Below are 10,514 nucleotides of genomic sequence, written 5' to 3'. Positions count from 1 at the left end.
CGTTTCCTTGTGTGTCAGGAGCCGGGTCGAGCCTGTTCCCAACCTAAGTAGGAGGTGGGGGCGGGGAGTCTTAAGTGAGGGTCCTGAGGGACTTTCATTGCAGGCTGCCCAGTTACACACCTGTGGCCACATTTTCCGGACTCTCATCCGGCTTTGAAAAGACTTAGGGAAACGTTGAAGCTGGGACAAGCATTTTTAACTGGTTCCCAAATACAAGAAATACACGGCTAGGTTTCAAATAAGTACAAATTGAAATAAGGATTTTCCAAACAGAACCTCCTAACTCTAAAAAATTCCGATGAGCATTTTGGTATACCTGAAAGGCACTTATGAGATACAGATTACTGGCTGTTAATTCAATAGGAAATATTATCCAACAGTCAAGAGCCAAGCAGAGTTCCCTAGGACCAAAGAATTTCAAATGAAAACTTCTTTTCAAAGCTCGAAAATTTTTGGTTTGGTTTGGTTTGGTTTGGTTTGGTTTGTTTTGGTTTGGTTTCCAAGACAGGGTTTCCCTGTAGCCCTAGCTGTCCCCGAACTCACTCTGTAGACCGGGCTGGCCTCAAATTCACAGAGATCTGCTAGCCTCTGCCTCCCAAGTGCTGGGATTAAAAGCGTGCACCACCACAGTCCAGCTCAAATTCTTTAATAGTAATGTGGGAGTGTTTTAGTGTTTGCTGTGAAGGGTAGAGTCCAGAAGTCAGACGCCCTGGGGAGATTTCTACAACAGACTCACTCCTGCGGATACCCCTCTCGTTTCCCGAATATGCACCTTATAAGCTTTCGCAGATTTTCCTGCTTACAAATGTCAGAGGCACAGAACAGAGCTCAGATGCCCACCCAGCACGCCAGCCTCTTAGGTAAAGGGAGAGAGATTAGGGAAGCCAGCCCAGACGTCTGGTCCTAGCAGCAGGTGTCACTGCAGGACACCAGCCTAGCCTGACAACTGTCCAGAAGCCATTGCGTTGGGGTGTTGGTGGGCGCTGATGCCTAGTCTAATTTTTCCTAAATGTTTTCATAGAAATCTGAAATAGATTTCCTGGTAGCACAGGTTTCCAATCAGGACCTAAGAGAACCCAAGCCACCTACAAGGGGCACTGACTCACTACTGAATATTGACAGGGTCTTTGTGGGTGAGGCTATGAAGGCAGTGTCTCAAGTGAGCCACAGGTACATTTCCTACGTGCCATAGATAGCCACTCAGGAGAGATGGAGGGTAGGATCCCGCCTATCAAAGCCTCCTGGGAGACAGAGGTGTAAGTCATACGTCAGGGGAGGAGCTACGTACGTCACATCACCACCTAGGAACATCGGCATCTGCGGGGCTTAACTTGGGAGAAGAGCCCCCCAAAATGTCACCAAATCTCTGTCTTTTCCTTTCTCATTCTCTCTGTCTCTGCCCTTGTCTCTGTCTCTGTTACACACACACACACACACACACACACACACACACACACTTTCCTGTCACCTAAAAAACTGCCTACTCTCCACTCATTGTGTATGTCCATTAGAACAAAAACAGGCAGTCCTCACCCTCCTGTGTCAGCAGGGCCTTCTGGAGAGAATCTATGCTCCCTGAGTTCATCTACCCTCCAGGGAAATTCTTGAGTTCATTCATCCCCAAAGCCAGCAATGACCAGTCCTCCTCATGTCCCCTTTCACAGAGTCACCTAAGACCGTCCTGCATATCAGATATTTACATTATGGTTCATAACAGTAGCTGAATAGTCGCAAAAAATAATTTTATGGTTGGGGACAGCAGGACACAAGGAGCTGTATTAAAGGGTTGCAACATTAGGAAGGTTGGGGACCACTGCAGTAAGAGTTTTGTGACTGTATTGGGATCCACTGGATTATCCAGAGTCATTGCTCTAATCGAAGTCAGCTGGGTAGTGGATTTTGACTTGGGCATTTTTGGGGGTCCATTGTTCTCCCACTGCCCAGTCTCAAGATCCAGCTTCAGACCTCTTTCCTATGCTGGCCTTCATGGACCTTAATTTTAAAGATGTGGATTCCAGTCACACTGATATCTTTTAAAAAGTACATTTCGCACTTTTAATTTTTTTTAATTTTAAATTTGTGTGTGAGTGTATGTGTGTATGCGAGTGTGTATGTATGTGAGTGTGTGCATGTGTCTATATGCGTGTGTACGTGTGAGTGTGTATGTGTGTATGTGTGTGTACATGAGTGTGTGCATGTGGGTGTGTACATGCGTACATGTGCATATGTGTGTGAGTGTGCATGTGTGTATATGAGTGTGTGAAGTGTGTAAGTGTGTGTACATGTGGGTGTGTACATTTGTATGTTTGTGTTTGTGTGTGTGCTCAGTGCATGTGTATGTGTGTGCGCTCATGTCCATGTGTGTGCATGTGAATGTGTATGTGTGTGTGTGAGTGTGTAGTTCAATTTACTCCTCTGTGTTCATGATCAAAGCTTCCCATGTCCTGCTGACCCCTTTCCTGTGTAGCGAGGTTGCTTCCCAGTAAGCTCGTTGCCCCTTATGTGTGACCCCCATAAAACTGCATTTTTCAAAGCCTTTCCCATCTACTCAGGTCTACCAGTTGCAGTCTGATGAGGTCTCCAGCACACACACACACACACACACACACACACACACACGTATACTCACATGCATACACATACATTCACATGCACATCACACAGGCACACAAGCATACACACATGTGCACACACATATACATGAACATGCACACTCACACAAATACATACACACACACACTCTAAATAAGCGTGAGTTGGCATTCTGAGTGTGGGAGGAGTCAAGGCCAGAGAGACACTGAGTGATCTAGAAAGATCATCTAAGCCAGAGGTGGGTGGGGCATGAGAGGTGGGATCCCAGCACTCAGATTGGCTAAGCCAGAAGTGGCGAGCAAGCCTGGGATCCCGTGCTGGGAGTTCATGTTCAGCCTGAGAGATACACATTGAGCCTCTGTCTCAAAAAGAAAAAGAAAGGACTTTTACTCAGAACAGTTTTTAAAATTCCCGTGAGTTAATAAGAAAAGACAAATGACAAACTGAGTGGGGATACAGCTCTGTGGTAGAGACCTTGTTTAACCCAAGAAAGGACCCTGAGTTCAGGACCCAGCACCACAAAAGAAAACCAGCGCATGCTAATTCCTACCATGTCCCAAGAAGAAACCCTGTGCTACGTGGCCCTTCTCTCTGGCCAGGTTCTAGAAACCACTTGGTATTGGTTTGAACATGCCCTCCTCAGAGCACACTGCAGAGACAGCCTTGGCTCACAAGCATTTGAGCTATTAGAGTACTAATCACCCAGGCTACAAAGGCTTTCCGTATGAAGACTTCGTAGCCATTGTCTCTGTCTCTAGCACAGTCACTGTTATCCCCCCTAGCCCAAGTGTTCAGGAGTTTTGTTTTCCCCCAAAAAAAATAATTATTTGCACAAAGCTGACCAACTTTGGGGTCATTACCGGTCTCAAAATATCTTTGTGAGGAGAAGGACACAAAACAAATGCCAACTCTAAGTTGGTCCCTCTTAATGGAGTGTCAGCATTAAGTCAGCTTAACTTACCAAACCCTGAGTGCACAGGCTTGTCTCCAGCAAGCAAGCTGAGACAGGAGGAGAGACGGAAAGACTGACAGAGAAAGGGAAGGAAGGAGGGAGGGACAGAGGAAGGGAGGAAGGGAGGGGAGGAGGAGGAACAGCCTAGAGATCCGATAAAAAATGGTCCAGATCTCCCCCAGGGGAGCTGGCAACAAGGGGATGTTGCCACTCTCCAAAATGACTAGAATTATAAGTTACAGTGCAGATGCTGGGGACCGTGTGAAGGATGGGACCTGCCATTCCTTTAAAGCACTTTGGCAAACAGGTGGAACCTCCTCTAAGTCAGGTGGGCCAGCTGCTAGACAAGGCCCAGAGAACTGAAGGCAGGAAGTCCACAAAGACAGGGTACAATTCATCTTATTCACGCTCCCCAAACTTTCAGGAGGGTCAGGGCTGTAGCTCGGTTGGTAAAACTCTCAGGTAGGCACAAAGCCCTGGATTGGGTCCCCAGCACTGCCTAAGCCAGGCATGCTGGCACATGCCTGCAATCCTAGCACACACGGACAGGCAGGAAGATCAGAAGTTCAAGGTCATCCTTAGCTTTATTAGTGAGTTTGAGGCCAAGCTGGGCTATGTAAGACCTTGTCTCAAAAATAAAAAGTCTTTAGGATAAAAAAAACAAAAACAAAAAAACCCAAAAGTTTCTTAGAATCAGCACAACCACTGTGGTTTGAATAAGAACGGCCTTCATAGGTCCATGCATTGTTTAGTAACAAGAGGGTGAACATTTGAAAGGATTAGAAGGATTGGGAGGTACGGCCTTGGAGGAGGTAGGAATTGAGGTTTCAAAAGTCCACCCCAGACCCACCCCTCTCTCTCTCTCTCTCTCTCTCTCTCTCTCTCTCTCTCTCTCTCTCTCTGTGCCTACAGATCAGGATGTAGATCTACTGGTCCAATGTTTGCCTGCACACCACCATGCTTCCTGCCATGATGAAAGTGGACTAAACCTCTAAACTGCAAACCAGACCCAGTTAAATGCTTTCTCTTATAAGAGTTGCTGTGGCCACTCTTCACAGCAATAGGACGATGACAGGACACACATCAGCCAAGCCATAGCAAACCCACTGTGGTACAGCCGTGTGATAAGGGCACTGCAGTAAACAGAACAGGCTCCTCTGCTTCCATTTGCAGCGCAGGATAGACCTCCGACACAGGACAGAGGGAGCAAAGCAGACAGAGGCCCCAGAGGCCCGTGGGTGTGCACTTGAAAAGCAGTCAGACTAGCTGCTGTGACACTCAGAAGAACACTCCTGTGGGTGGGGGCAGGGCTGAGTGGGAACCAAGACAGCTGGACATGCAACGCAGCATGTCCATGAGTGGTGTGGGGTGGCTCACAATTGAGGGAAAGCCGTCTGTTATGCACTTAAGTTGACAGGACACAAAACTACACAAAAACACAGTGATCAGGGGTGCAGTCAACCAGGGTCAGAGTATTCCTAAGGCCAGAGTGGAGACAGCCCGGGCTGCAGGTGCAGGGCGTCCAGTGACTCACCAGGGAAAAGCAAAGAGAATATCAAAGTTTATAGTCGAGCCCAGAAGATAAGGAAAGATTCAATTCTTTTACCGAACTCAGCACAGGACCTCAGCTTATCAGGGTGCTCAATACCATATGCATGCAGTCATGAGTCGGTGTGCATGTGATGTACATGTGTGTGTGCATGTGCACGTGTGTGTGTTTGTGTGGTGTGCGTGCGTGTGCGTGTGTGCATGCGAGTGTGGTGTGTGTGTGTGTGTGTCTGTGTGTGTGCACATGCTTGGTGTTCGTATGTGCCTGTGTGCACCTGTGTGTTGTGCATGTACTCATGCACAGGTGGATCTTTTTTGTGTGCAGGAAGCACCTCCTCCCAGTAAAAGTGAGATTAATTCAAGCTAGCTAATTGGGACTTAGCAAGCTATTCAGAACTGTGGTGAAATTTATCCATGCTACAAGGGTGAACTTTGCCCTGTTTTCTTAGCTCCAGTTTCTCTTTTACTGGATCCGTCTGTTCTATTTGCTCAAGGTGGACGTGGACGTTAGTTGACTAGGTAATAACAATACCCCATCTGCTTCCTTACCCTAGAGAAGAAACAAGTCAAATCTGACACTCACCTGGGTTTCTTTGTAGCCTAAATAAACTGCTTTCACCTTCCAGGGTAGCGTTAGTTCATTTATCCGATGCTTATTAAATACCCAAAGTGTGCTAGATGTCATGTTCAGAGCACGCCTGCAAGATACCTCAAAGCTGATGAAGGGTCAAGATAAAGGGAAAATGCAGGAACTATTCAGCAACTCCAGCCTGCAGGGGTTAGAGGTCGCCTGTATTTACTGTCCATGAAAGTGTCTAGAACGGTCCTAGAAAGAACAGCTCTCCCAAGTAAACAGATTGTAAGTGTAGTATACATACAATGTATCTTTGAACTCTCTTGGGAACTATTGCCAAGAGATACCAGTTTACTGAAAATGTAGGTTTTGCTGAATACTGTGGCACCTGGGAGGTGGGGGCAGAAGGATCTGGAATTCAAGGTTACCTTGAACTTAATGAGTTAGAGGACAAGCTGGGCTACTTGAGATTCTGTAAAGGATACACGTACGTGTGTTTAATACAAGCCACACATGACTCTTACCAGGGTTCTCATCACAGACACAAACCCTCCAGGAAGATGGTCCTAACACATTTTGGGCATGGCCAGGGGAGCCACACACTCAGAAACTTCAACGAATAGAACAATGTATCCCTGTGTACAAGTGACCGGACATGCAACAAACCTGCATCTCTAGTAGGAGGACGGCTTGGGCACAGGAAGAAGTCAGTGCCCCAGGAGATAAGTGACCCAGAGACGAGAGTCATCAACTCTACGCAGTTCCCAGTGGAAGCCTGGAGCTCACCAGATTACAGACACTGTTTACAGGAAATCCTTTTCTAAATTAAAGTACATTTTAATTAATAATCGTTTGTGTGTGTGCTTATGTGTGTGCAGGAGAGAGCACACGCTATGATGTGTGGAAGCCAGAGGATTACTTGTGAATTGTCTTTGTCCTTCCACCATGTGGGGGCCTGCAATGTAACTCAGGTCTTGATAGCAAGAGCCTCGCCAGTTGTGGTGGCGCACACCAGTAGGATTTGCTGAAGGAGGCAGAGGCAGGAGGATCACGAGTTCGAAGCCAGCCTGGGCTACACATTTTTGGGGGTTGGGGATTTAGCTCAGTGGTAGAGCGCTTGCCTAGGAAGCGCAAGGCCCTGGGTTCGGTCCCCAGCTCTGGAAAAAAAAAAAAAGAACCAAAAAAAAAAAAAAAGAGCCTCGATTGGTTGAGCCATGACGTCGGCCCTGCAAGCAACCTCATCGACGAGTGGTGTCTGTGTCCCACGAGAATCCCCTTGCCCCCTTTCTAAGCCAATCTGCTTACTGGTGAGCTGGGCTGAGCACCGTCTTTAAAAGTGGTTTGTGCCCCCCTGGAAGTGGGCTTCTCAGCTGGGTTTGGGTTTACTTTGTTGCTTTTCTGGATTTTAGAGAGTTTGATGTTGTCTTGGGGGTGGCATGAGGTTTGGGTAGTTGGAAAGGTTGTTAAGTTGTGTTGTTTTGTTTTGTTTTGTTTTGTTTTGTTTTGTTTTAGTCGGGGTCTATGTACCCTGGCTGTCCTGAAGCTCTCTTTGTAGAGCAGCCTGGCCTTGAACTCAGAGACCCTTCTGCCTCCTGAGGGCTGGGATTAAGGGCGTGCCCCACCACACTTGACTCAGGGTAGTTTTTGAGACAGGACTTTACTATGTACCTCAGGCTGGCCTTGAACTTGTTACACAGTCCAGGCTACCTCCAACTTTCCATCCTCCTGCCTCAGACCCCAGTGATGCCACACCTGGCAAAAACTCACTAGAGTAACAGTCGGCGGCGACTTAGGTGTCTCTGTGTCAGCTGGAGGAAGGGGTTGTGATTCAACCCATCAGTCTGTGCCCCTGAGTCAACTTTACTGTTGCCTGGAAGGCCTTCAGCGAGTGCTTCCAGACCATCAAGAGTGACAGCATCTTTGTGCTCTCTACAAGGTTCTCCCTGTAGTTCCAGGGCTGATGGCAGTGCAGCCAGGGACCCTGTATTTCTAGGGCTGACGGCAGTGAAGCCAGGAACTGCCCAGCAAAGGTTCCCTCGAGGAAGGATTGCAGGGCAGAGCTCACATCTGAGTTTGGAGCTTGTGGGGGACCCATGGGCCACCAGCACTCTTAGAACTCCATGCAGACAACAGAGAATTGACGTGCTGAACAGCCTCAAATGCTAACGCTGGCAACTAAAGTCCACGTTTCCCTCTCTCCTTTGCAAAACACCTAGGCATTATCTCATAATGGTTATTCCCATCTGACAGTTGGAAAAACTGAGGTTCAGCCAGCAAAAGTCTCTCTCTAGACTTCAAATCTTAGGCTTCCCATTTTTCCACCATGTTCCACTCAGGGGACGCAGGTGTTGCCCAGAGGATGAGGGTGTAATTCACACCTCTGTTTCCTCTTCTATGAAGTGAAAGCACTGAGCTAGTCAGGTCTTGGGGTTTATTTTAGATCTAAAAGCCTCAGTTTGCCCAGGTTGGTGGTACAAGCCTTTCATCTCAGTCCTCAAGAGTCAGGGGCAGGAGAATTACATGTCTGAGACCACATCTCAAAACAACAAAATAACAGCAGGGACTCTGTACAGCCTACAGTTGTAGGTGAACACCTACAAACTGAAAAGGAGACATCAGATACCAGGGAGGAGAGAAGCTGGGTACAGGACATGCATGGCTGACAGTTCTTTACCAGTTAGTCACTTCCTTCCTGACAGTCTTCTTCTGTGCCCTTCACTCTTACCCCTGTGACCCAAGCATGCAAATAAGTGCACGGCCACTTGGGAGCCAACCTAGAGCCATGTCAACGCACACCTGCTGCACTTGCCTCTGCTGGGGGACTGCAAAAGTCAGGCTTGAAGCAGATGTGAGTGTGTCCACCTGGGGTGAACCTTCCTTACTCTGCTCAACTACAGTTCATGGGCATGTGTGCTGCTCATTAGAGCCGACCTGCCCGAGCTGGCTGGAACAGGTCAGCAGCTCTTTCGAGTGCCGAAGCTCAGATTTCTCTTCCCCTGAGTGTCTTCTTGGCTCTTATGACCTCACCATTGCATGGACTCTATTAACTATTTCAACATACAGATTTCCACAAACGTCTCACACGGCTAGTTAATTGCTCACTGAGCACCTGTCGAGAACAAGGTCCTTTCTGTTTCCCTGAGGTGGCAGTTAGCTGCTTTCAAGGACCTGAGTCTGTTGGGCATGATGGCACCTACCTGTAATTGCAGAGACTAAGGCAGAAGAATTGCTGGAGTTCATAGTCGGCCTAGGTTACAGTGAGAGAGCTGTCTGTAGATGAGCAGAGTGGGGCATTCACTCTACGGGTCAAGGAAAACGGTTGGTTGATACCATTCACTTGTCTTTGAACCCATATAACGGAAGGAGAAAACCAACTCCAAGAAAAAAGAAACTTGAGGCCCATATTTTAATTAATCCAGATCAAAAAATGGTGTGTGTGAGGGGGTATATTAAAAATGATTCGTTTTCCATTTAATTATGTGTCTGTTCACGTGAGTGCAGTGCCTAAAGAGGCCAGAAGAGGGCAGAAGATCCCCCTGGAGCTGGAGTTTGAGGTGGTTGTAAGCAGCCCAGTATGTGGGCTGGGAACTGAACCTGGGTTGTCTCCAAGAACAGCAAGCCTCTTAACTGCTAAGCCACATCTTCACCCTAAGAAATAATTTTTTATTTTGTCTTTTTTTTTTTTTCGGAGCTGAGGACTGAACCCAGAGCCTTGCCCTTGGTAGATAAGTGCTCTGCCACTGAGCTAAATCCCCAACCCCAAGAGATATTTTTTTAAAAACACAAATAGTATGCACCAACACTTAGAAATGCAGATTTTAAAATCTGTAACAAAATATCAGAAAATCAAGTTGGACACCCCAGCTTCTAATAGAATGGGGGTCAAGTTTGACCTAAGGATGTAGGAAGTTTATCTAACAAGAAAACCTGGGACTGTGACACAAAATGGTAAGGGGGAAAGACAAATAAACATGCTGGACAGTGGTGGCACATGACTTTAATCCCAACACTCAGGAGGCAGAGACAGGCAGGTCTCTGAGTTAGAGGCCAACCTGATCTACAGAGGGAGTTCCAGGATAGGCAGGGCTACACAGAGAAACTTTGTCTCAAAACAAAACAAAAACAAACAGAGTCTAATTAAGATCCTGCATGTGTACACAATATATACTGATACATACAATATATGAAAACCAATCTGCCACATGGCAAACAGGTGTTCACAGGGAAATATGCAGAATGTTACTGCAATTCATAAAACCTAACTAAGTAGATTTGTGTCAGTGGGGAGAGCCCAAGTGCTTTTAAAGAATCTGGAAGACCAACCCCACAGATGTCCAGTCTGCTTGCTGGAAGCGTGAATGTGAGAACAACCGAAGTTAAAAGCTTTAAGACAAAAGCTGGAGAGACGACTCAGCAGTTGCGAGCAGGTACTGGTCTTGCAGAGGACCTGGGTTGGGATCCCAGCACCCACAGCAGGCAGGTGGCTCAAATGCCTGTCACTCTAGCGCCCTCTTCTGGCTTCTGTGGTTACCACATGTGATGCAGGTAATTTAAACTTCTGAAAAACAAACCGTATGATCAAAAGCAACAGGATTGGCTCTGATCTGTCACATTGGGAAGACACACACACACACACACACACACACACACACACACACACACATACGACACAGGAGTGCTTGACTCAGCAGAGGAAAGAGAGACTACTTAATCAGTCGTGTACTAACCATGGGAAGACTCACATCATGTACCCGAATCCCACACGTCTCCCCCTCCCTTTATATCTAACTTCTGCACCTGCAACTTTCCACCCAAAAGGAAAATAAAAAGCAAACAAGCAAAACAAAC

This window comes from Rattus rattus, chromosome 17, assembly GCF_011064425.1.
Source record: "Rattus rattus isolate New Zealand chromosome 17, Rrattus_CSIRO_v1, whole genome shotgun sequence".
NCBI classification, from domain to species: Eukaryota; Metazoa; Chordata; class Mammalia; order Rodentia; family Muridae; genus Rattus; species Rattus rattus.
The sequence above is the reverse complement of the archived record's forward strand: the minus strand, read 5'-3'. Positions refer to the sequence as shown.